The sequence below is a fragment of the Triticum aestivum genome, chromosome 3A, assembly GCF_018294505.1.
Source record: "Triticum aestivum cultivar Chinese Spring chromosome 3A, IWGSC CS RefSeq v2.1, whole genome shotgun sequence".
NCBI lineage: Eukaryota > Viridiplantae > Streptophyta > Magnoliopsida > Poales > Poaceae > Triticum > Triticum aestivum.
In genome coordinates this window covers 299,779,435-299,805,214 of record NC_057800.1, presented here as the reverse complement: position 1 = coordinate 299,805,214, position 25,780 = coordinate 299,779,435, and positions in this window count along the sequence as shown.

Here is a 25,780-nt window from a genome sequence, read left to right as displayed (position 1 = left end):
CCACATGCCAAGACGTCAGCATCCTTCTAAACTGTGCTGAGAATTCGGTGGATGTGTGTCAACAAGAGACAGTAAAAAGGTTTACGCAGGGTCTTAATCTAAAAAGAATCCTTGGAGCAGGTCCCTACTGCACGTTTGCGCATGTGTCTCCGTTGTGCCGTATCCTGAATGGGTGTAGCACGATGATCATCTGTAAAAGAGAGGAACTTAGGTGAAAAAGTTGTCGTGCAAAAGGATAGTTTTTAAAGAAACCATGTATAATTCAAGATGAGTAAAAATTGCCACTTGTCTGCGCGCGTTGAGCCCCTTGTATTTGTAATAGGGGTGCGACCATTGATCTGGTATGAATTACATGTAGCTGTGCTGGACTCGTCTAACCGTTTCCGAGGTCTTGACGACCTGATAAATGCTTTAGTTGGTCATGCCGTTTTTAGTGTGCGGCTGCCAAGGCAGCCGCACTCTCTTCGGCGCGCAAAGATCGCTTAATACTTCCGTTCACTATAATGATGCCACGTGGGCCGGTCATCTTGAGTGTGAGGGAAGAGTAGTGTGGTATTGCATTAAAGCGAACGAAAGCTTCGCGTGCAGTAGTGCTTGATAGCCACTTTGGAATGAAGTGATGTGGAAGGTTAAATGTTTGCTACGGAAGTTATCGGGGAAGCCGAATATAACCTTTAGTAGCAGGGAGCCCGTGCGATGAGCCCCTGGGCCTGGCGTTACTCCTTTAAAGGCAGTATTGCTTTGGCAAATTTTTGTTGGATCTATCCCCATTTCGCGGATTGTATCCTGGTATACCAGGTTTAGACTGCTGCCACCATCCATCAGGACTCGTGTAAAGTGGTATCCGTCAATTATTGGGTCTAATACCAGAGTAGCCCATCCTGCACGTCGGATACTTGCTGAGTAATCACGATGGTCGAAAGTGATCGGTTGAGACGACCAGTGGCAGGACTCTCCGGTGATAGGCCCTTGGGCATATTTTTCTGGGAGTGCCGTTTTGTTTCTTCCCTTGATCACGTGTAACACGTTTACTGTTTTGACTTCTGGTGGAAATTTCTTTTGTTCCCCAGTGTCTTGCTTGAGAGGCTCATCCTCGTCTTCGCTTGGTGTATCCTCCCCCTTATGTACAGCGTTGAGCTTGCTGGACTGCTTGAAGACCCAACATTCTCTATGGGTATGATTAGCGGGTTCCCCAGGGGTGCTATGGATCTGACATATTTGGTCCAGAATTTTGTTTACGCCAGACAGTTCGTCTCTGGCGCCTTTAGAGGGCGGCTTTTGCTAACCTGGCCGAGAGCTGTTGAATCCGGCGTTTACTGCCGTGCTCTTCGTGATGTCTTATTTATTCCGGTGTTTGTTATTGCTGTTGCGCCGTGATTTCCCGTTTCCATCTCTAACTTCAGATGTACTGGGGTCGCTGGTGCTGCATCTGGCTAGCCAGCTGTCCTCACCCGCGCAAAAGCGGGTCATGAGGCTTGTTAATGCTGCCATTGTTCTCAGCTTTTCTTGGCCGAGGTGTCTGGCAAGCCATTCATCACGGACGCTATGCTTAAAAGCTGCCAAGGCTTCAGCGTCCGGACAGTCGAAAATTTGGTTCTTTTTAGTAAGAAACCTGTTCCAAAGTTTTCGGGCTGACTCTCCAGGCTGTTGAGTTATATGACTCAAATCGTCCGCATCTGGAGGACGGACATAAGTCCCTTGAAAATTTGCCCGAAAAGCGTCTTCGAGCTCTTCCCAACTTCCAATGGAGTTTTCGAGGAGGCTTTTAAGCCAGTGACGAGCTGGCCCTTTGAGCTTGAGGGGTATGTACTTGATGGCGTGGTTCCCCTTCGCCTCCCGCATAGTCGTCCATACCGTCGATGTCTTCGGAGTCGAAGTCGAGCATGTCGGTTGAGTCGTCGATAGTGGCTATTAAGTGGGTGGTGGGTGGGCGTCGAATTTGTTCGTCGTCCGCATCCCAATCCTGTTGGCTGAAGGGCTCTCCTGACAAAGAGAGAGACCTTAGTGAATTCAGAATGTTGCCGAAGGGCGAGTGCTAAAAGATATCCGCGGCAGTGAATTCCATGATCGGCGCCCAATTGGATTCGATTGGCAGGGGCGCGGATGGTTCAGTGTCCGGAAAAGAGTCCGACACCTTGGAGTCACGGGCTGCGCAGAGGGTTAGGCTGGTGTTCGGCTCGATCGCCGTTGAGACTGCAGCCACTGAGGCGGTGTCTAACCACCCGTCCTCGACTGGCGCAGTTGGCTCCGAGCTAAGGGTCGGAGCTGATGCGGGCGCAGCCTCTGGGGTACTGTTCGGCGGCAGAGCTAGGTCATACCCATCCCGATAGTGCGGCGCGCCCAGCTGTGGCTCGAATCCATCAAAGATCAAGTCTCCGCGGATGTCGGCCGTGTAGTGCAAACTTCCAAATCTGACCTGATGGCCAGGGGCGTAGCTTTCAATCTGCTCCAAGGGCGTAGCTTTCAATCGGCTCCAGATGCTAGTTTATTTTCTTTTTTTGCTTTCTTCTTGTGTGTTTAATAAACCTTAAGAAAAAACCAAAAAATATAGTTGTATCTTTTAATTAGTTTACTTTCCATGCTTGTAGTAGTAATTAAAAAGAAAACCCAAAAAGATTGCGTGTTCTTCTTTTGCTTGTTGGGAGCTCTCCCGTGTAAATAGTTTTATTTCTTTTCTTTTCTTTGGGGGTCGATATGAGAAGACCTTAATTAAATTGTTGAAGTGCCTATTGTATGCATAATTGTTGATCTGACAAAAGAGCCCATATTGCCTTGTCTTCTCCTGTTTATTGAATGCTTGCAGATTCCAGCTTAGTCCAATGCACGTGCACTATTATTATTATTCACATCGTTCGGTCGTGCAAGTGAAAGGCAATTATGACGATATATGATGGACTGACTGAGATGAGAAAAGCTGGTATGAACTCGACCTCTTTTGTTTTTGTAAATATGATTAGTCCATTGTTCCTGATTCAGCCTATTATGAATAAACGTGTTTGCAATGACAACTAGAGATCATAGTTTCTTGTGCCATGCTTGATTAGCTATGAGTTATAATGGTTTACCTTGCATGCCAACATGCTATTAAAATGGTTGTGATGTGGTATGATAGGGTGGTATCCTCCTCTGAATGATTCAAGTGACTTGACTTGGCGCAAGTTCATGCATGTAGTTGAAACAAAATCAATATAGCCTTCACGATATTTATGTTCATGGTGGATTATATCCTACTCATGCTTGCATTCGGTGTTGAATAATTTTAATGCATGTTCATGATTGTTGTCGCTCTCTTGCTGGTCGCTTCCTAGTCTTTTGCTAGCCTTCACCTGTACTAAGTGGGAATACTGCTTGTGCATCCAACTCCATAAACCCCAAAGTTATTCCATGTGAGTCCACTATACCTACCTATATACGGTATATACCTGCGGTTCCATGTAAATTTGTATGTGCCAAACTCTAAACCTTCAAATAAATATCCTGTTTTGTATGCTCGAATAGCTTATGTATCAACTAGGGATGTCCGTATCTTCCATGTTAGGCGGGTTATTCTCAAGAGGAGTGGACTCCGCTCCTCACTCACGAAATAAATGGCTGGTCACCGGGATGCCCAGTCCCATGCTTTATGGAAACTAAATCAAAATAATTGCAAACAAAATTCCCCCTGGGACTCTTGTTAGTTGGAGGCACTCGTTGTTTCGAGCAAGCCATGAATTGATTCTTGTTGGTGGAAGGGGGAGTATAAACTTTACCATTATGTTTGGGAACCGCCTATAATCTGTGTAGCATGGAAGATATCGCCATCTCTTGGTTGTTATGTTGACAATGAAAGTATACCTCTCAAAATATTATTCACCTCTATTTCAAAACCAAGCTCTAGCACCTCTACAAATCTGTGCTTCCCTCTACGAAGGGCCTATCTATTTACTTACATGTTGAGTCATCATCCTCTTATTAAAAAGCACTAGTTGGAGAGCACCGCTGTCATTTGCATTCATTATTGTTAGTTTACATTGAGTATGACTTGACTGGATCTCTTTTACAATGAATTACAATGTCTCTTCAATCCTTGGTCTTTAAAGGTGCTCTGCATTTATGTTTTGCGGTCTCAGAAAGGGCTAGCAAGACCATCTTGTTATATCATATTATGATTGTTTTGAGAAAGCGTTGTCATCCGAGATTTATTATTATTGCTCGCCAGTTGATTATGCTACTGATATGAGTAAACTTGAGACCTAAGCATTATTGCGACTGTGGTTAGTTATAATCTTTGCTGAAAACTTGAATGCTGCCTTTACATATTTACAACAACAAGTGCAAACATAGTTTGTAAAAGTTTTTCTTTATAACTTTCAGTTTATCAACTGAATTGCTTGAGGACAAGAAAATGTTTAAGCTTGGGGGAGTTGATACGTCTCCGTCGTATCTACTTTTCCAAACACTTTTGCCCTTGTTTTGGACTCTAACTGGCATGATTTGAATGGAACTAACCCAGACTGACATTGTTTTCAGCAGAATTACCATGGTGTTATTTATGTGCAGAAACAAACGTTCTTGGAATGACCTGAAACTTCACGGAGCAATTTTTTGGAAAATATAAAAAATACCTACAAAAGATGAAGGCCAGGGGCCCCACCACCTTTCCACGAGGGTGGGGTTGGGGGGCGCCTGCCCCCCTAGGGCGCGCCCCCTACCTCATGGGCCCCCTGGAGCTCCTCCGACTCCAACTCTATATATTGTGTTTCGGGGAGAAAAAAATTAGAGAGAAGAATTCATCACGTTTTACGATACGGAACCGCCGCTAAGCCCTAAAACCTCTCAGGAGTCCGTTCGGGGCTCCGGAGAGGGGAATCCGTCGCCATCGTCATCATCAACCATCCTCCATCACCAATTTCATGATGTTCACTGCCATGCGTGAGTAATTCCATTGTAGGCTTGCTGGACGGTGATGGGTTGGATGGGATCTATCATGTAATCGAGTTAGTTTTGTTAGGGTTTGATCCCTAGTGTCCACTATCTTCTGAGATTGATGTTGCTATGACTTTGCTATGCTTAATGCTTGTCACTAGGGCCCGAGTGCCATGATTTCAGATCTGAACCTATTATGTTTTCATCAATATATGAGAGTTCTTGATCCTATCTTGCAAGTCTATAGCCACCTATTATGTGTTATGATCCGTTAACCCCGAAGTGACAATAATCGGGATACTTACCAGCGATGACCGTAGTTTGAGGAGTTCATGTATTCACTATGTGTTAATGCTTTGTTCCGGTACTCTATTAAAAGGAGCCCTTAATATCCCTTAGTTTCGGTAAGGACCCCGCTTCCACGGGAGGGTAGGACAAAAGATGTGATGCAAGTTCTTTTCCATAAGCACGTATGACTATATTCAGAATACGTGCTTACATTACATTGATGAACTGGAGCTAGTTTTGTGTCACCCGAGGTTATGACTGTTACATGATGAACTGCATCCAGCATAATTCTCCATCACCGATCCATTGCCTACGAGCTTTCCATATATTGTTCTTCGCTTATTTACTTTTCCGTTGCTATTGCTATAATCACTACAAAATACCAAAAACATTACTTTTACCACTGTTCACCTTTTGCTATCATTACCACTGCTATCATGTTACTTTGCTACTAAATACTTTGATGTAGATACTAAGTTTCTAGGTGTGGTTGAATTGACAACTCAGCTGCTAATACCTGAGAATATTCTTTGGCTCCCCTTGTGTCGAATCAATAAATTTGGGTTGAATACTTTACCCTCGAAAACTGTTGCGATCCCCTATACTTGTGGGATATCACAGCTTCATCACAGAAGTAAATAACATGCCCATCAATATTATCGACCAAGAGATCTTTAACCATAGCAATTTTAGGTTCAACTTTAATTTTCTCAGGGGGTTTAGGTGTCTTAATATTACTTTTGTTGACCACAGGTGAAGCTTTAGCATGATTCTTTATTCTAACAGGGAAAGGTGGTTTCTCAACATAAGCAGTAGGAACAACATGATTATTATAAGTGATAGTATTTTCTTCAACTATAATAGGTGCAACTATTTTGTTTCAATGGGAGGGTTATATTTAAACTACTTCTCCTTAGGGAGATCAACATGAGTAGCAAAAGATTTACAGAAAGAAGCTACTATCTGAGAGTCATGTCCATATTTAGTGCTAAATTTACGGAAAACATCGGTATCCATAAAAGATTTAACACAATCAAACTTAGGTGTTATACCTGACTCCTTACCTTCGTCGAGATCCCAATCTTCAGAGTTGTGTTTAATTCTCTCCAATAAATTCCATTTGAATTCAATAGTCTTCATCATAAAGGAAACAAGTACAAGAAGTATCGAGCATGGAGCGATTGTTGTCAGCAAGCCGAGCATAAATTTTTTGAATAATAATTTATCTTGAGAGCTCATGATTGGGGCATGAATATAACATTGACTTAAGCCTCCCCCAAGCTTGAGCGATGCTTTCTCCTTCATGAGGCCAAAAATTATATATATAATTACGATCACGATGAACAAGATGCATAGGATAAAACCTCTGATGGAATTCCAATTTCAACCGTTTTATTGTCCCATAATCCCATATCATCAAATAGCCTAAACCATGTCAATGCATCTCCCTTCAAAGATAAAAGGAATACCTTCTTCTTGATAACATCATCGGGCATACCTGAGGAGGTCTAGTGAGGCCGCTCCTGAGGAGGTCTGGTGTCGTCCGCCTCACGAGGCTTGGCCCCTCGCGAGGGTCTTGAGTCCTTGCTGGTGAAGATGGGCCATACGGGCCTGCTCGCAGAGCCACGCCATGGCCCGCAAACAGGCAAGTCTGGGGACCACCGTTCCCAGAACACCGACAGTAGCCCCCGGGACAAAGGCGCGCTTGGGCTTGGCTTTGAGGCGAAGCCTAAGGGGCAAGCGCGGAGCGCCACGGGCCCCAATAGCTTGCGGCCTTGGTCGACATGTGGCGGTTGAGTGTACGTGGGAGTCTCCGCTTCCCCATGTCGCCTCGACAACTGCTGGATTTGACGAGTCTCTGCTGCTTGTAGGGAAAAAACATCATTACCTATGATCGTGGGGGGCGCTGGTTGGCCTTCTTCTACTATAAATGGGGAGGGGGCAGAGCCCCCGTTGCCCATCTCTTCCCATTCCGCTTGCTTCTTGCTCTTTGCTCCATCGCCAGTTGCAGCACCAATGGCGTCGTTGAAGAGGTTCCTCGCGAGGGGCCCAGCTCTCCGGCACCCAAGCATGGACGCGGCCGCCCTCGCAAGCACACCGCGACCCCCGACGAGGCCCCGCACAGCTGTGGCGGTGCCGCTTCACGTGGCAGGGGTCGCCCCGGTCGTGGTGGTCCTGTCGATGAAGGGAGACGTGATGTGGCCGCGGAGGTGCTGCCGGAGTTCATCATCTGGTCGGAGAACCCGGCTAGCAACTGGCTCCAGCTCCCGCGTTTCTTCGTCGACGAGCTGCCAGCCTCTGGTCCAGGCAGGTTCTGGGTGCAGGCGGACGGCTGCTGCAGCAGTGCTTCCTGGGTTGCGGCCGAGGTCTCCGTCGCGGGCAACATAGACCGGGCCCGTGGTTGGCTGACGTTTGCCCGCGCACGCGGCCTGGGTAGGCGGTGCACCCTCCATTTCAGGTATGACGGTGACGCGACCCTCCATGTGAGGGTGTTTGGGGAAGATGGTCGCCACGCCGGGTGCTGCCCCAAGGTCAACGACGGTTCTTCCTCCAGGGATAGCGACAGCAGCGGTGGTTACGACCAGCCGCCGCACCCGCTTTGAAGGCGGCAGTGGGTCGTCTCACCGTCGTGCCTCCGCGAAGTGCAAGGGGGTCCGGCTAAGCTCGGGACGGCGGTAGGAGCCTGCCCCCGTGGACCGCTGTTCGGGCAGACACCGGTATTATTTTGTTCTTCCTTTCCTTCCTACATCAAAAGGAAACCAGAATGGGCCCCGGAGGGGTGTGTATCGAACTATGATCTCAATCATTATGCTATGTTTGTTGCTCCTGTGCTGTGTCGCAACATCGTCATTTTATGTAGGGATAACTTAGCTTGACTTGCTCGGAGTAGCGTCCTCCTCACGAGGCGCTTGCTTGCTTCCTGGTGCCTGTCGAGGCCTCCCTGACCTGATAAGCGCTTAGGAACTACAAAAAATTCGTTAAGAGGTTTATCCTTCTCCCGAGGCTTGGTTGCAGGCGCCGCTGGCTTTGACCCAGCGCTTCGCATCATGGTACCCGAGGGGCACAGATTGAGGGAGAGGTGCACCAACTTGCGGGCTCGAACGAGGGTACCTCGCGAAAAACAGAAGAAGGAAGCTCACGAAGGTACCTGTTCAGCCCCCTCGCGAGGAACGCGTGAGAGAGTACATGCCGACCAAAGAAACAAAGGCAGAAAGTGAAAGGGAGAGACCAAAAAGAGACACCAGAAAGCAAATTTCAACTAAAGAGGGGCGAGCCAACTTTGGAAAGCAAATGAAAAGCCGCAGCCAACACTTAGTCTAGTCTTCGACGTCTTCTCACCAGCGCAGAGCTATGTGCTGCCACTAAGACGTGGGAGGGAGCCACCGAGGCCCAAGGGCGGCACTCCTGAGACTCCGGGGCGTGTACAACCCCACTCGTTATTACATGAGAGTGTCACGGGCGGCGATCTTCACAAGCGCTGGGCCTTTCTTCATACGCACCAGACCTTCTTCACAGGCGGTGGGCCTTTCTTCAGGGGTAGAACTTCCGGAGATGCTGAATGTTCTAGGTGTTCTGGATGGGTACTCCGTCCTTTGTCTCCAGGCGCGTGGCGACAGGCCTCGAGACATGGACAACCTTGAACGAGCCCTCCCACATGGGTGAGAGCTTATGCAACCCTTACCTGGAGAGGACCCGCCTCAGGACGAGGTCACCGACCTCGAGCATCCTAGATCGGACGCTGTGACAGTGGTACCGCCGCAGCGCCTGCTGGTATCTTGCTGCCCACAGTGCGGCTTCGTGGCGACGTTCCTCCCCCAATACGAGGTCCATCCCCTGCCTGACGTCCTGTTGTGTTTCATCAAATGCCAGGACCCGTGCGGAGCGATGTCTGACCTCGTGAGGGAGGACTGCTTCTGCTCTGTAGACGAGGAAGAACGGGGTTTCGCCCGTCAGCTTGGTGGCGGTGGTGCAGATGGACCATAGCACGGACTGGAGCTCGTCGTGCCAGCCCCTGCCGCAGGCCTTGAGCTTCTTCTTGAAGGTCCTAGTCTTGAGGCCTCTCAGGACCTTCGTGTTGGCACGTTCGGCCTGGCCATTGCTCCTGGGGTGCGCTACTGAAGCATAGCAGATCTGCGTTCCAAGGTTAGCACAATATGACTTGAAGAGATTACTAGTGAACTGTGAGCCATTATCGGTGATGATGCGGTTGGGGACTCCAAAACGGCTCACGAGGCCCTTGATGAACATGACCGCAAAGACAACTGGGATGGTGCGGACGGCTTCAACCTCCTCCCACTTAGTGATCCTGTTGATGGCGACGTAGAGGTATCGATAGCCCCAGGCGCCCGAGGGAACGGGCCCAGGATATCTAGCCCCCACACTGCAAACAACCATGAGAGTGGAATGGTCTGGAGGCCCTGAGCTGGTTGATGGATCTGCTTGGCGTGGAATTGGCAGGCCTCACAGGACTTCACCAGCTCAGTTGCGTCATTGAGCATCGTAGGCCAGTAGAATCTGCTACGGAATGCCTTGCCGACGAGGGTTCGTGACGACGGATGGTGCCCGTAGTCCCCGCCGTGTATGTTGGTTATCAGCTCTTTCCCCTATTCCCTGGAGATACAACACAGTGAAACGTCATTTGGCCGCTTCCTGTATAACTCACCGTCCTGGATGCAGTATGCTGTGGCCTACCGAGCCACGCGCTCCACATCCTCCTCCTTCCCCGGCAACGTCCCTTGCGTCAGGTATTCCTTGATTACGTTGGTCCAGCATCCCACCTGGGGCTCGAGTGCCAAGAGTAGGCGCGCTCCGGAGGTCGGGCCACAGGCCGGGGCTCCTGTGGTAGGCCGCTATGGGAGTTCCTCCCGAGGCTGAGTTGTTCTCGAAAGCGGTGGTGTTGCTGATGGCTTGAAGAGCCGCTCCTCGGAGACGCCAGGCTCTTGGGGCTGTCGCTTGGATGCTGTTCTGGCGATGCCATCAGCTTCCTTGTTGGTGCCACGGGGCACATGCTGCAACTCCAGGCCTAGGAATTGCTTCTCCATCTTGCGCACCTCCGCGAGGTATGCTTCTAGGTGCTTGTCCTTCGGCTCATACACCTTGTTGGAGAAGTTGACGAGGAGCTACGAGTCACCCCTCACGGTGGGGCACTTCACCCCCAGAGCTGACGCTGCTTCCAGGCTAGCTATGAGGCTCTCGTACTCTGCGATGTTGTTGGAGACATCTCGCCCTGCTGAAAGCAGAGCTGCACAATGTAGTAGAGCTTGTCTGAGTGGGTGAGATGAGCACCGCTTTAGCCCCCAAGCCCTGGTGTGCGAAGGCACCATCGAAATACATGACCCAGCCGTCAGGCGCCTCAATTCCCGGTGAGAGGGAGCGATCTTCGCCCACTTCAAGCCCCGGGGCGTCTGTCCATTTTGACCTGAAATCAGCGAGTGTGGCTCCCTTGATGACCCTGGTAGTGCTAAACTCCAACTAGAATTCTTGCAACTCGATGTTCCACTCAGCAACCCTTCCAGCAGAGTTGGGGCTCCTGAGCACCCTCTCCAGTGGGTAGGCCGAGACAACTTTGATGGGGTGGCCTTGAAAGTAGTGCCGCAACTTTCATGAGGCACCAGGAGCACAAGCAGGAGCTTCTGAGGCATGGGGTACCATGCTCTTGTGTCCCGCAACACCGTGCTGACAAAGTATATCGGGTGCTTTACGAGGGTAGGCGTGCTGATGAGGCTTGCATCTTTTGGGAGTTGTTGTGCCTCCTGAGGTGGCGGAGCCCCCAACGCTCGATCGCTTGTTGAGGCCGCTGTGAGTTCTGGAGTGTCATCCTGCTGAGCTTGCTTTTTTGCTATTGCTGCGGCGGCCCTCGTGACACCCTCCTGGTCTTGCGTCGTCTCTGCTGGAGGTGTAGCTCGGTGCGATGCGCCCTTAGCTTGTTGTTCTTCCTGAACTGCCACTAAAGGTGCGCTGGCAGAGTAGGGAGTGGCGGCAAGATAGAGCACTAGGGGCTCGAGAGGTCGTGGCGCCACCATCACAAAGGGGCTAGTAAGGTATCTCTTGAGGTCTTGAAATGCTCGGTCGGCCTTCGGGGTCCACTCGAACGGGCCCTTCTTCTTCATCAGCTTGAAGAAGGGCAGGACACACTCTCCCAACTTGGAAATAAAGCGTCCCAATGCAGTCACCCATACAGCAAGCTTCTGCATTTCCGTGAGGGTTTGCGGTGGACTCAAGTCTTCAATGGCATTGACCTTCTCTGGGTTGGCATCGATCCCCCTGTGGGACACAAGGAAGCCCAGCAGCTTGCAGGAAGGGACGCCAAATATGCACTTCTCCGGGTTAAGCCACAAGTCCACCCGGAAGAGGCTTTTAGAGGTCTCCTCCAGGTCTTGGATCAAGGTCCTCGCCTCCCGAGACTTCACCACGATGTCTTTGACGTAGGCTTCAACATTCCTCCTGAGCTGCCAACCCAAGGCGAAGTGCATGAGCCGCTGGAAGGTTGCACCAGCGTTGCACAGTCCGAAAGGCATGCAAGTGTAGCAGTCTTCTCCACATCTTCTATCGCCATCTTGATCTGGTGATACTATGAGAACGCATCCAGGAAGCACAACAAGTCGCACTCGGCAATGGAGTCGACGATCTGGTCGATACGTGGAAGCGAGAATGGATCTTGGGGGTAGGCCTTGTTGATGTTGGTGAAGTCGGCGCACATCCGCTCCTTCCCGCCTTTCTTGGGGACGACGACGGGGTTTGCCAGCCACTCGGGGTACTGAACCTCGTGAATGACACCCGCAGCCTCCAGCTTGCGGGTTTCTTGGACGATGAAAGCTTGCTTCTCCGTGGACTGCCGCCTTGCCTTCTGCTTCATGGGGCGTACGTTGGGGCACACATTCAGGTGGTGCTCTATCACCTCTCTTGGGACCCCCCACCAGCTAATCGGGCTCCCAAGCGAACACTTCCTTATTCGCGCGCAATAACTTCACCAACGCCTCCTCCTGATCAGGCTTGAGGTTGACGCCAATGGTAAAGGTTGCCCCTGAGGACCCGTCCTCCTCGACTGGTACTCGCTTGGTTTCTGCCTTGTCCTAAGTGAAAAACTTCTTCTTCTTGGTTGGTGTGGCTCTCTCGCACTTGGAGGCATCCGAGTCAGAGGCCTACGCTGTTGCAGCGGTCTTGAAGGTGCACTTGAGCGTCATCAAGGCTTCCTTGGTGTCCCCCTTGATGGTGAGGGCACCCTCGCTCCCCGGCATCTTCATGAGGTTGTAAGCCAGATGGGTTGCTGCCATGAACTGGGCTAGAGCCGGGTACCCGAGGATGGCATTGTACGGGAGGCCGATGTGGGCGATGTCGAAGTCAATGAGCTCGGTGCGGTAGTTGTTGCGCATGCCGAAGGTCACGGGGCAGCGGATCTGCCCCGGGGAGCGGGAGGAGACTCCGCCAACCCCTGAGGAAGGCTCGCTAGGACGGAGCCGCTCGAGCAGTACGTGAAGAAGGCTGAAGGCCTCGATGGAGAGAACGTGGAGGCCGGCGCCGCCGTCGATGAGCATCTTGGTGATGGACACGTGGCAGATGGTGGGCGTGCAAAGCATTGGGAGCGCACCCGAGCTGACGGTGGAGGCGGGATGGTGCCCTGAGTCGAAGGTGAGGTTGGCCTCGGGTGCGGCTCAGCCCGACGGAGCCCCGGGGCGCTTGGAAGCAGCGCCGACCAGGCAAAAGAACGGCTTGACGTGACAATCTGAGGGTGGTGTTTGTGAGCCTCCGAGGAGGGCTGCAACTGTGTGGGGCACCAGTGCCGCATGACGCACAATGAAGAGGCTGCTCAACTCCCAACTCCTCCCAGGACGCCACCGTGGATCCGGGGAGTTTGAGCAGCCAGGCGCATGGTGCACCAATGAGGCCCATGGGAAGCCAGTTGGCCATGACCTTGTCGTCGCCCCCGGCCTTAAGGACGACCTCCTCATACGCTAGCAGGAAAGCCATCGGGTCCGCCGCACCGTCATAGCGCGGCGGCATCTCCGGCTTGAACTTGGGTGGCCACTGCACCCGTCGCAGGGCGGGGGCCAAGGCGAGGAGCCACCTGGCCCCGCCGTCGGCGCCAGTCGTCGGAGCAGGGAGCGAGGCACCTGCCATGAGGGCGAAGCGAGGTGGCGGTGGAGCGCAGATCAACGGAAGGAAAACTTTGGCGCACCCCCTACCTGGCGCGCCAAATGTCGGATCACGGGTTCTGGCAAAACCCTCAAGGTTCGAACATTGGGGTGCGCACGGAGATCTCCCCCTACCGACTTATGTCCTAGCTTCACTAAGATCTCATGGCCTAACTCAACGAACTCGCAGCACAAAATACACAAGATTTATACTGGTTCGGGCCACTGTTGTGGTGTAATACCCTACTCCAGTGTGGTGGTGGTGGATTGCCTCTTGGGCTGAGGATGAATAGTAAAAGGGGAAGAACAGCCTCCTTAGCAGAGGTGTTCTTGTGCTCGGTGAACTTGTGGGTGTGTGGATCGATCCTCTTCTTGATGAGCCGATCCCCCTAGCTACGGTGGTGGCTAGTCCTATTTGTAGAGGCCTTGGTCCTCTCCCCAAATATTGAGCGGGAAGGGAGCCAACAACGACCATTTAGAAAGGGGACAACTAGTACAGCTTATCCCGACAAAAGCAGTCTTCGCCTGCCAAAGGCTCTGGTGGTGACGCCATCTTGGGCTCCACGGTGACCGCCATCTTGCCGTCCTGCTGGTCTTGGTCTCGTTGCACTGATATGGAAACCTTTGCTTGACGCCTTGGTACTCCGCGCCTACGCCTGCTTCCTTAGCACCAAAGAGGAAACAAGGACACTGTGCGTGCTGGCGCCTGCCGGGCCTTGGTCGTCATGGCTCACGTCATCAGAACCTCGTGAGGTTTTCCTGGCGTTGATCTCTCAGCCCCTCGTGAGCCAGCCTGGCGAGGCCGCTCCTAAGGAGGTCTTGTGTCGTCCTCCTCACAAGGCTTCGCCCCTCGCGAGGGTCTTGAGTCCTTGTTGGTGAAGATGGGCTGTGCGGGCCCACTTGCAGAGCCACGCTATGGGCCACATGCAGGCAAGTCTGGGGGCCCCCATTCCTAGAACGCTGATAGAGCCCTCCGTGGACTCGCGCAGCCGTTACCCTTCGTGGGTTGAAGTCTCCATCAACGTGGATGTCCGATGGCACCACCTATCGGAACCACGCCAAAAATCTCTGTGTATACATTGCGTTTGCTCCCTCCAAACACCTCCCTTTACCTTCATGTGCAATGTTTTACATTCCGCTGCTATACTCTTAGACTTGCATGTGTAGGTTTATTGCTTGACTTCTTCTAAGTTGATAAAATCTGCCAAGACTTAAAATTGGGAAAAGGCTAGATTTTTATTTGGTCAAGTAGTCTAATCACCCCCTCTAGACATACTTTCGATCCTACACAACTAGTACATGTTATCCTGACAAAAGTAGTCTTCACCTGCAAAAGCCTCTGGTCGTGACGCCGTGGTGGGCTCGGCGACGACCTCCGTCCTGCCATCCTGGCGGTCTTGGTCTTGTTGCACCAGAATGGAAACCTTTAGCTAATTCCTTGGGACTCCACACCTGTGCTTGCCTCCTTAGCACCAAAGAGGAAACTCGTGTCCTACGCCTACTAGCGCTCGCTTGTGTCAGGACCCCGATTCCAAGTCACATCGATCTAGCCGATAACACCTCATATCACATTGCGGCCTCACGCACGGTATCCCCACGGGTGTCGCCTTACCATGGCCCGGGACCATTTGCGCCTTTTGGCTCACGTATATGATAGTGTCGCTAGCATCCATATGACAGGGAACCCGCGCCGACATGGCTAGTTGAGAACCCAAAGTGGCACAGACCTATGGGGACAGGCATACATGAATCACATCAAGCATGTCGGTCATCAACATGAATCCGGGCTGTAGCACTGGGCTAACAGGACTCCGATAACCCGGGCTATAGCAGGCTAGGCAGGACTCCGGATATCACCGCGTGACATTTCCCCGAAGGGACAGACACAGGAACGAAGTGAAACACATGCCGGCCAGTCAAGTGTCCAGAGCAGTAGTGATGGGCTAGCAGGACTACGGTGAACCAGGCTGTAGCGGAATACTATCGCTCAGGAAGCACTAGACTACATTTCCCCATATGAGAGGCTGCCAAGGATAAACAACTAGATTGTCGGATCCCACTCATACCAAGCATTTCAATCATACTCACAATATGCCCGATATGAGTACATACAACATGGCATCACAACAAAACTCTAAAACTCAAGTACTTTATTTAGAAAGGCTCCGAGGAGCCATACATAACATATTCATACAGGTAGGGGTCACCCGACCCGACACTCAAGTCATACAATCATACAAGCACATGCGGAAGCAACTTAGTCTGAGTACAAACACTATAAAGGAAAAAGGCTTGAAGAAGCCTATTTATCTATAGAGGGCCCTTCCAAGGCTTGGACCACCACCTAGGTGGCTAGTCACTCGTCGACATCAAGGTCTACGTAGAACCCATAAGAAGGGCCGGTGTTGTCGTCTGAAAACAACAATTAAGCAAACATGAGTACAAAGGTACTCAGCAAGTCTTACATCAGAACCTACTATACATGCTCATTCTCAAGAAGGTGGTGGAGTTATTGCAGCAAGCCAGCTTTGACTCTTGGCTAAGCTATCCTACGAGACTCCACTAGTAAAATAGTTTTCGCACACGAGTCCACTAATCACCAACACAATACTCCATCGGGGATCCTCCCTCGTCATCATACGAGAGGGCCATCCTCGGTACTCACACTTATCTTGAGTCTTTTAGTAGTATCCATTAACTTGTCTATGAACTGTATAGGCAACCAAGTAGTCCTTTACCGCGGACGCGGCTATTCGAATAGTTTTATACCCTGCAGGGGTGTACTTCATCACACATGTTTCCACCACTTAGCGTCTGCACACGACATGTGCTCGGCAGACTTCAAGCGAAAACCGACGTGGGTGTAGACCACGACCTGACTAACCACACAAGTCTCTAGTCCAGGTTTATCGCCTATTCAGGTTCCATCCACAAGGAGATCCGGCCGGAGTGTCCTCAACGGCCCCAAACGATGTGTGCAGGGTTCCCGAGACACCAAACGGGCGACTCGGTACACCGTGCCACGGTGTATCTACCGCATCATAGCCCACCCCTAGGGTCAGCGCTACGCACGGCCGCCAACACATAACCTACAAACACCAGAAACTAGTTGCAACTCCAGGACAGAGGACGAGAGGGGTCAGTAAGTCGAGCGGGGTCATATTTCAGGGCCCAATGTGTGGTAGTAGCTGAATCTTAAATCACGCATACATATCTCAGTTCTTATGGACGACCTCAATGAAACAACCCACCATGTACTCCTACATGGCCTCTCATCGATACCTTTACCAAAACATGTTCAACACATCCCTCACATTACCGACATAATCATTTCACTCTAGCCCATCACCTAGATGAACCAGACCTGACACAACTCTAAGCATAGCAGGCATAGCATGGTAGGAACACAGATATGGCTCAATCAACTCCTACACATGCTAGTGGGTTTCATGTAGTTACTGTGGTAATGACAGGTCATGCAAAGGAAGTGGGTTCAACTACCGCAACACACAGCAGTTTGAATCGCGTTGTCTTAATGCAGTAAACAAGAGCAGAAGCGAGAACATGGGTTTGTATCGGAATGGTCAATGGGTTGCTTGCCTGATGTAGTGGTAGTAGGGTACTGCCCTTCAAACGGATATTCGAGGTTATCCTCGGAGACAGAACCTACCACGAAAAACCCACCGAACATAATCAACACATGAAGATATGCAACAGTATGATGTATGCTATGACATGGCAATATGAATGTGTCTTGGCCTAATGCAAGCTAAAACAGAAAGGAATGAACTCATTTGAATCAAAGATTCAAATGTTAGTTCATTTAACATAGCCATTTTAGTGCATTATCTTATTTTGCTTAAACAGTAAATGTAACTTGTTCTGTCATGCATGAAACCATTACCAATGGATAGATTGAATTTTTCTGATCAAAATTCATATATAAATCTTTGCATTTGGAGTTACAGAATAATTTCTATGAATTTTTGAATTTTGCAACAATTTCTGGAATTTTTTGTATAAAAATAAATCCAGAAATTAGTTATTGCGTCAGCAGTGCGTCAGGGTGACGTCAGTGGTCAACGGGACGGTCCAGGTCAAACCTGACAGTGGGTCCCGCGTGTCAGTGTGATTAGTTTAACTAGATATTAGTTAATACTAATCCTAATTAGTCAGCAGGGCTAGGCCCTACCTGTCATTGACCCAGAGGGGTCAAATTGGGCCCACTTGTGGTCAAATGGGGTCAGCGGGGTCAACTCGCCGACGTTTAGCCGCCGGCGAGGCCAAACGCGGTGGTGCAGGTGCGGGTTTCACCTACAGGGCACCGTTCCGGGCGCCGTTGGGCTCTATGGATAGCTGGGAGCGAGCCGCGGCGGTTGGTGCGGGTGGTTGGGCTCGGGGTCGTCGGAAACGGCGCCGACGACGAGTTTGGCGGCGGCCGGAGCTCGGGTGAGCTCGGACCCGTCGCTAGGAGGCAAGGCAAGGCACGGGCGTGGTGCGTTGTGCTCCTGGGGATGTGGTGAAGTTAGTGGACTAAGTGGTGTAGCCGTGGCATGGCCGGAGCCTCGTCGACGACGAGCTCCACGGCGGCGCGTGTGGGCGAACTCTGTGTGCTCGCTGTGGTTCACGAGAAGGAGAGCGGAGAGGATAGGGAGGTAGCTAAGCTCACGGCAGTTGCGACGGAGTTGACGGCGAGGTCGGAGACGAGCCGGAGCAAGCGGGGCGGTGGAGGCGATCTGGCCGGCAGGAGGTTGAAGACGAGCTCGGTGAAGACGCTCGGGGGCCTCCGGCGGGGCGTGGCTCGGTGGGACGGTCGAGGAGGGAGTGGCGGAGCTTCAGGACACGGTGGAGCGGCGCGTTGACGACGGTGGTGACGGTTAGAGCGGCGGAACGGCGGCGGCTGCGTCGGCCATGGCGGAGGGGAGCGAGGGAGAGAGGCAGGGGGAATGGACGTGTCCAGGGGGTTCAGTGCACGAGTGGAGGTCGTCCAGGCTAGTAGAGCGGCGAGGGGAGGAAGCAGGGCGGCAGGCAGCTACGTGGCATGCGCTGGTGCCGATGTTGGCTGGGCTGGGCCGGCAGGTGGGCCTGCTGGGTGGCGCCACGTAAGCTTTCTCTTCCTGTCTTTCCTGTTTGTTTTCTTTTTCTATTTTTCTGTAACTTTAGGGCTTTATTAAAAATACTTAGGGACTTGCTAAAATCCTGAAAATAATTGTGGGCTCTGTTGGGATTATCCCTAACAGCCCTCACTTAAATGCAGAATTATTTGGGCATTTAAAATATTTTATAGCATTTAAATGCCCAAATTCAAATACTTATGATTTAATTCAAAGAATCCAGAATGTCCTAGAAAAGAGTGCACCATTTTTGCCATGGGTTTTAACCCAATCCAGAAATGATGAACATTTTGTGAAGGGCATTTTGGGTTCATTGAAAATAATTTTAGTAGACTCTAGTTGTTTCCAGGGGGTGCTGGGGGTTCTGTCATCCCCATTTCAAGTTTCTATAAAAGTAGACATGATGCAACACTCTAATGCATGAACTAGCTAGGGTGTGACAACTCACCCCCACTCAAAAGAATCTCGTCCCGAGATTTAGGATCCTCCGGGAAGAAGGTGGGGTACTCGAGTCGAAGACGATCCTCCCTTTCCCAAGTGGCTTCTTTCTCGGAATGGTGTGACCATTGAACCTTGAGAAACTTGATATTATGGCGTCGAGTGGTACGCTCGGCTTGATCAAGGATACGAACGGGATATTCCCGATATGAGAGGTTATCTTGTAGATCAAGCGTTTCGTGGTCCACTCCACGGATAGGATCCGCGAAGCAACGCCTGAGTTGAGAAACATGGAAGACATCGTGAACTCTGGAAAGATGCGAAGGTAGTTCCAATTGGTAGGCAACTTCTCCTCGTTTGGCAAGAATGCGAAAAGGTCCAATGTAACGAGGAGCCAATTTGCCTTTGATACCGAAACGATGGGTTCCCTTTAACGGAGTAACCCGAAGGTAAGCCTTCTCGCCGACTTCATAAGTCATGAGCTTATGTTTACGATCATATTGGCTCTTTTGACGAGATTGGGCTGTTTTCAATTTCTCACGAATAACGCGAACCTGCTCTTCTGCTTCCTGAATCATATCCGGGCCAAAGAGTTGTCTTTCCCCGGTTTCTGACCAGTTAAGAGGCGTTCGACATTTTCGTCCATAGAGAACTTCGAAAGGAGCTTTGCCCAAGCTAGCTTGATAACTATTGTTATAAGCAAACTCCGCGAATGGAAGGCATTTCTCCCAACCCATTCCGAATGAGATGACAGAAGCTCGGAGCATATCTTCCAAAATTTGATTGACTCGCTCTACTTGACCACTTGATTGAAGATGGAAGGCGGTGCTAAAAGAGAGACGAGTTCCCATAGCATTTTGGAAACTTTCCCAAAATCGAGAGGTGAAGAGACTCCCACGGTCTGAGTTAATTTCCAATGGGACACCATGAAGAGACACTATTCGGGAGATGTATAAATCAGCTAGCTGGCTAGCGGTGATACTCTCACGAACAGGTAGGAAATGGGCTACTTTGGAAAGATGGTCGATCACGACGAAGATGGCATTATTCCCTCTCTTGGTCCTGGGAAACCCAGTAATGAAATCCATACTGATTTTATCCCATTTCCACTCAGGAATAGCCAAAGGTTGAAGGGTGCCAGCAGGCCGTTGATGCTCTTCTTTAACACGACGACAGACGTCGCAGCTAGCAATGTATTGAGCAATTTCTCTCTTCATCCTAGTCCACCAAAACCTCTGGCGTAGGTCTTGATACATCTTGGTACTACCGGGATGAATGGTGAGAGGGGAGTCATGAGCTTCCTTATGAATCAACTGGCGTAAATGTTCTTTCTTGGGAACCACCAAGCGGTTCTCGAAGAAGACAACACCTCGCTCATCCATGGAAAAACATTAAGCAACTCCGCTAGTGATGTTTTCCTTAATCCGGGATATGCCCTTATCACGTTTCTGGGCAGTTATAATTTGATCCGTAAGGTTAGGCTTCGCCACCAGGGTGGATAGGAATCCTCGAGGAACAATGTGAAGATTAAGCTTACGAAATTCCTCATGGAGAAGTGGTTGACTTTGTTGTAACATCAGGTTGTTACAATAAGATTTATGACTTAGCGCATCAGCCATGACATTGGCTTTGCCCGGGGTGTAAGTTATTCCTAAGTTGTAATCCGGGATCAACTCGACCCAATGTCGTTGCATAAGATTCAAATCCGGTTGGGTGAAGATATATTTCAAACTTTGGTGATCGGTGAAGATCTCGCAACGATTACCGAGGAGGTAATGTCGCCAAGTTTTAAGTGCATGGACTACAGCTACAAGCTCTAGATCATGTGTGGGATAATTTTCCTCATGTGGGTGTAATTGCCGTGAAGCATAGGCAATTACCTGACGATCTTGCATGAGTATGCAACCTAGTCCTTGTCGCGAGGCGTCGCAATAGATAATAAAGTCCTTCGAGAAATCTGGTGGTACAAGTACGGGTGCAGATGTCAGGCGTCTTTTTGGTTCCTGAAAGCTGAACTCGCACTATGGGGTCCACTCGAACTTTTTATCTTTCTTGAGGAGTTCAGTTAGAGGTTTAGCAACCTTGGAGAAATTCTCGACGAAGCGGCGGCAATAGCTCGCTAAGCCAAGGAAGCTCCGAACTTGCTTGACCGTCTCAGGTGGAGTCCAATCAAGGACGGCTTGAACTCGCTCGGGATTGACAGCAATACCCTTACCAGAGATTACATGGCCTAGATAGGTCACTTCTGGCAACCAAAATTCACACTTGGAGAATTTGGCATAAAGGCGATGCTCTCGAAGTTTCGTCAATACCAGCCTTAGATGTTCGGCATGTTCCTCTTCATTCTTGGAGTAGATGAGTATGTCATCGAGGTATACTACGACGAATTTATCCAAATACTCCATGAAGACCGAGTTCATTAACCGAGAGAAGGTGGCTGGGGCATTGGTTAAACCGAAGGACATAACGGTGTACTCGTATTGGCCATAGCGAGTAACAAAGGCCGTTTTGGGAATGTCCCCGTTTCTGATTTTGATTTGATGGTAGCCCAACCTCAAATCCATCTTGGAAAAGACTGAGGATCCAGCGAGCTGGTCATACAGATCGTTGATCCTGGGAAGCGGATACTTGTTCTTGATAGTGACCAAGTTGACAGGTCGGTAATCTACAACCATCCGATCCGTTCCATCCTTCTTTTTGACGAAGAGGACGGGGCAAGCCCAAGGAGAGGAACTAGGACGGATGAAACCCCTTTTCAAGGACTCATCGAGTTGGTTCTTAAGCTCGGCTAGTTCTAAGGGTGCCATCTTATAGGGTCTTCTAGAAATTGGAACGGTTCCTGGAACAAGGTCTATCACAAACTCGACATCCCTGTCAGGTGGAACACATGGCAGTTCTTCTGGAAAGACATCCGGAAAGTCCCGGACTATCGGAATATCTTCAAGGTCTGGAAGGGGGTTGGCATTTAGGGAGTAAAGCTGGCGCTTGGCCACTTGAGTTAAGACATTGACTGTCTTGCCCGATGGGTGAGTAAGTTGAACGGTTCTAGTGGCACAATCAATCTTAGCATAATGAGCTGACATCTAGTCCATACCAAAGATGATGTGAATGTCCGAGGACTTGAGAGCTATTGAGGATGCAAGGAAGACAAGTCTATCGACAAGAATGTCATTCCCATGGCTTACTCTAGAAGTTTGCCATTTGGAACCCGGAGTTTGAATTACCATGGAAATGGGCATGTCACAGAATGTTGTGTTATGCAATCGAGCATAGCTCTCAGATATGAATGAATGAGATGCTCCAGTATCGAAAAGAACAGATGCCGGATGGCAATTAACAAGGAGCATACCAAGGACTACGTCAGCATCGTCATGAGCCTCCTCGGCTGAGACATAGTTGACATGGCCACATGCAGTGGTGACCAGCTTGGCGTAGAATGCCTTTTCCCGCTGGCTTACCACGGCCAATGGACATTCCAGGCTGATTGGGGTTGTTGTTCTGGGGACACTCTCGACTATAGTGACCCGGCTCTCCACACTTGAAACATGTCAAAACATTGGGGCGTGGAGCAGCATTAGCAGCGGGGCCACCATAGGGCTTGGGCGGTGCAAACTGCTGGTTGGGACGAGGCGCCTCAAAGGATGGCCTCGGAATGAACCTGGGTGGCAGTGCCGTGCTTGGAATCCACACCCGGCGCTTCTGAGATCCAGAGCCGGATGAAGAGCCAAAATCACGAGAGTGCTTGCATGAAGCGTCATAGTCAGACTGGCCTGTCTCAGCACTGATGGCTTTATTGACCAACTTCTGAAAGGAGGTGCACTCATGCAGACGAAGATCGCGGCGAAGCTCAGGGCTAAGTCCCTTGCGGAACCTTGCCTGCTTCTTAGCGTCGGTGGATACCTCTTCAGGAGCATATCGTGCCAGATTCCCAAATTCATGACTATATGCATCCACAGTCAGTCTTCCTTGGGTGAAATTGCAGAACTCTTCCCTCTTGCGATCTATGAGACCTTCCGGGATGTGATGCTCACGGAAAGCCTCACTGAATTCAGCCCAAGTAGTGATTTGGCCGACCGGGCGCATAGCTTCAAAATTTTCCCACCAAAGGCTAGCAGGGCCTTCGAGGTGATAGGCAGCATAAGTAACCTTATCAGCTTCGGCTACGTTGGCAGAACGTAGCTTGTGGGTGATGCTGCGAAGCCAGTCATCCGCGTCGAGGGGCTCGACGGAATGGTTAAACTTTGGTGGGTACAACTTGATGAAGTCATTGATTGACACCAAGTCATTTCGCTGATGGCGTGCAGTGTTCTGCTCAATCCGCTCCAGCAAGCGGTTAGTCTCACGCTTGTTTCTTTCCGCCTCCAGCATCACTTCGGCCAGAGAAGGCGGGTGAGGCAGATTTTCACCCCTAACTGCACTGGCTTCCCCCTGCTCCGGGGCAGCAGGGTTGCTGCGGGTGTTGACCATCCTAGGAGAAAACAAGACAACGGTTTAGATAAGGATGGCACAACTTAGCAAGGAAGTGCAGAATGTAATGGATAACACGGAATGCAGAGATGTTCATCGTATGACATGGTAATATAGAACTGCCATATATATACCAATGGTCATACACACCATACATGGTTTAGTACAAGCCCAGACTACAGTACAACTATGATGAAAGACGTTACATCTCATCGGAGGCATTCCAAGCTTCTATACATTATTTTTCTACACCTCCGGAATTGATTACACACTAAGTCATATTCCACAAGTCACGCAAGACAGTGGAGATACAACTATTACAATACTAGTGATACTACTACTAACTCAGACAGCTCCGTAGTAGTCCTCAGAGAAGTTACCTCCATAGCCTGGAAGTTCAACATGATCATCCGGGAACAGACGGTCCTGAGGAGCTTGTGGACCATAGGGGCTAGGATGAGGTCTTGGACCAACAAATGGTGGCCAACGGGGACCATGGGGTGGGGTGATGCCTCCCACATCACGCCAATCCACCATGTCTGGCAGAGCCGATCTCACAGGATACAGATCCCTTGTATCCATGCATCTAGCTTGCACAACAGGTGCAAACCAAGTCAAAGTGGCCCAATGAACAGCACGGGTGTTGAAAAGCTCCAGTCTCAAGGCCCGATTCTCTCGGTCCTTATCCTCGAGCATCTCGGCAGTGGTGCGAGTTAGTGAGTCCTCACGTGTGCAGTCAGCATAGATAGCCTGGAGATACCCTAGCGCTCCCGGGAGTGAAGCTGGCATATAACGGAAGTCAGTGTTCCGAAGCAGGCCAGTCCGGACTCGCATGATGGTCATCATGGGATAGGCAGCATCCTGCACAGCCATCTCAACAGTAACCCCGAGTCCATAGGAATAGTGGAGGGGCTCGGTATATCCAGGATAAGAAGGAAATATCCTTACGGTGCAGAAATATTGGCTTTGATTAAAGTCTCGGAATTGCTCTTCGACAGTGTATTCGGGATACCAATGGTAAGCCGTCTCGATCATTACCCGGACTACCACATCGAGGTACCGGGTCAGGCGAACCACTTGGTTTTGAGCACGAGTGGCCATCTGAAAGCACAACCACAATGCAAAGACATTAGAATTTCTAGGGAAAATTTGACAGCATAACAACTGTAAATGCTCAGAAAAAGATTTGAGACATTCACAACAGTTTGCAATACCACTCAACAACATCATATCAGGGTTCTGATTCAACTGGCAACATACTAAAAGTAGTAGAAACTGTATTGAGGCTTCTATCAACAATCCTATAAGCTACTACGGATTAGTAACACGTGAACCTGACAGAAGAAGAGAGCCTATTCCTTAACCCACGTTGAATGAGAAGAGAATGACTCAGATCAGAGGGCATAAGGTAAAGGAGTAAAAGAGCCTTACGTTCCCTCCCACAATCAATTCCCCTACATATAACTAAAGCATTTCTAGACTCGACATCGACCAGTTTGGCTCAATGAATGTACAGGCAGTCCGGCTCTGATGCCAACGCTGTCAGGACCCCGATTCCAAGTCACATCGATCTAGCCGGTAACACCTCATATCACATTGCGGCCTAACGCATGGTATCCCCACGGGTGTCGCCTTACCATGGCCCGGGACCGTTTGCGCCTTTTGGCTCATGTATATGATAGTGTCGCTAGCATCCATATGACAGAGAACCCGGGCTGAGATGGCTAGTCGAGAACCCAAAGTGGCACAGACCTATGGGGACAGGTATACATAAATCACATCGAGCATGTCGGTCATCAACGTGTGAATCCGGGCTGTAGCACTAGGCTAACAGGACTCTGGTAACCCGGGTTGTAGCAGGCTATGCAGGACTCCGGATGTCACCGCAGGACATTTCCCCGAAGGGACAGACACAGGAACGAAGTGAAACACATGCCGGCCAGTCAAGTGTCCAGAGCAGTAGTGCTGGGCTAGCAGGACTCCGGTAAACCGGGCTGTGGCAGACTACTATCGCTCAGGAAGCACTAGACTATATTTCCCCATATGAGAGGCTGCCAAGGATAAACAACTAGATTGTCAGATCCCACTCATACCAAGCATTTCAATCATACACACAATATGCCCGATATAAGTACATACAACATGGCATCACAACAAAACTCTACAACTCAAGTACTTTATTGAAAAAGGCTCTGAGGTGCCATACATAACATATTCATACACGTAGGGGTCACACGACCTGACACTCAAGTCATACAATCATACAAGCACATGCGGAAGCAACTTAGTCTGAGTACAGACACTAGAAAGGAAAAAGGCTTGAAGAAGCCTATTTATCTATAGAGGGCCCTTCCAAGGCTTGGACCACCACCTGGGTAACTAGTCACTCATTGACATCAAGGTCTACGTAGAACCCATCGGAGGGGCGGTGTTGTC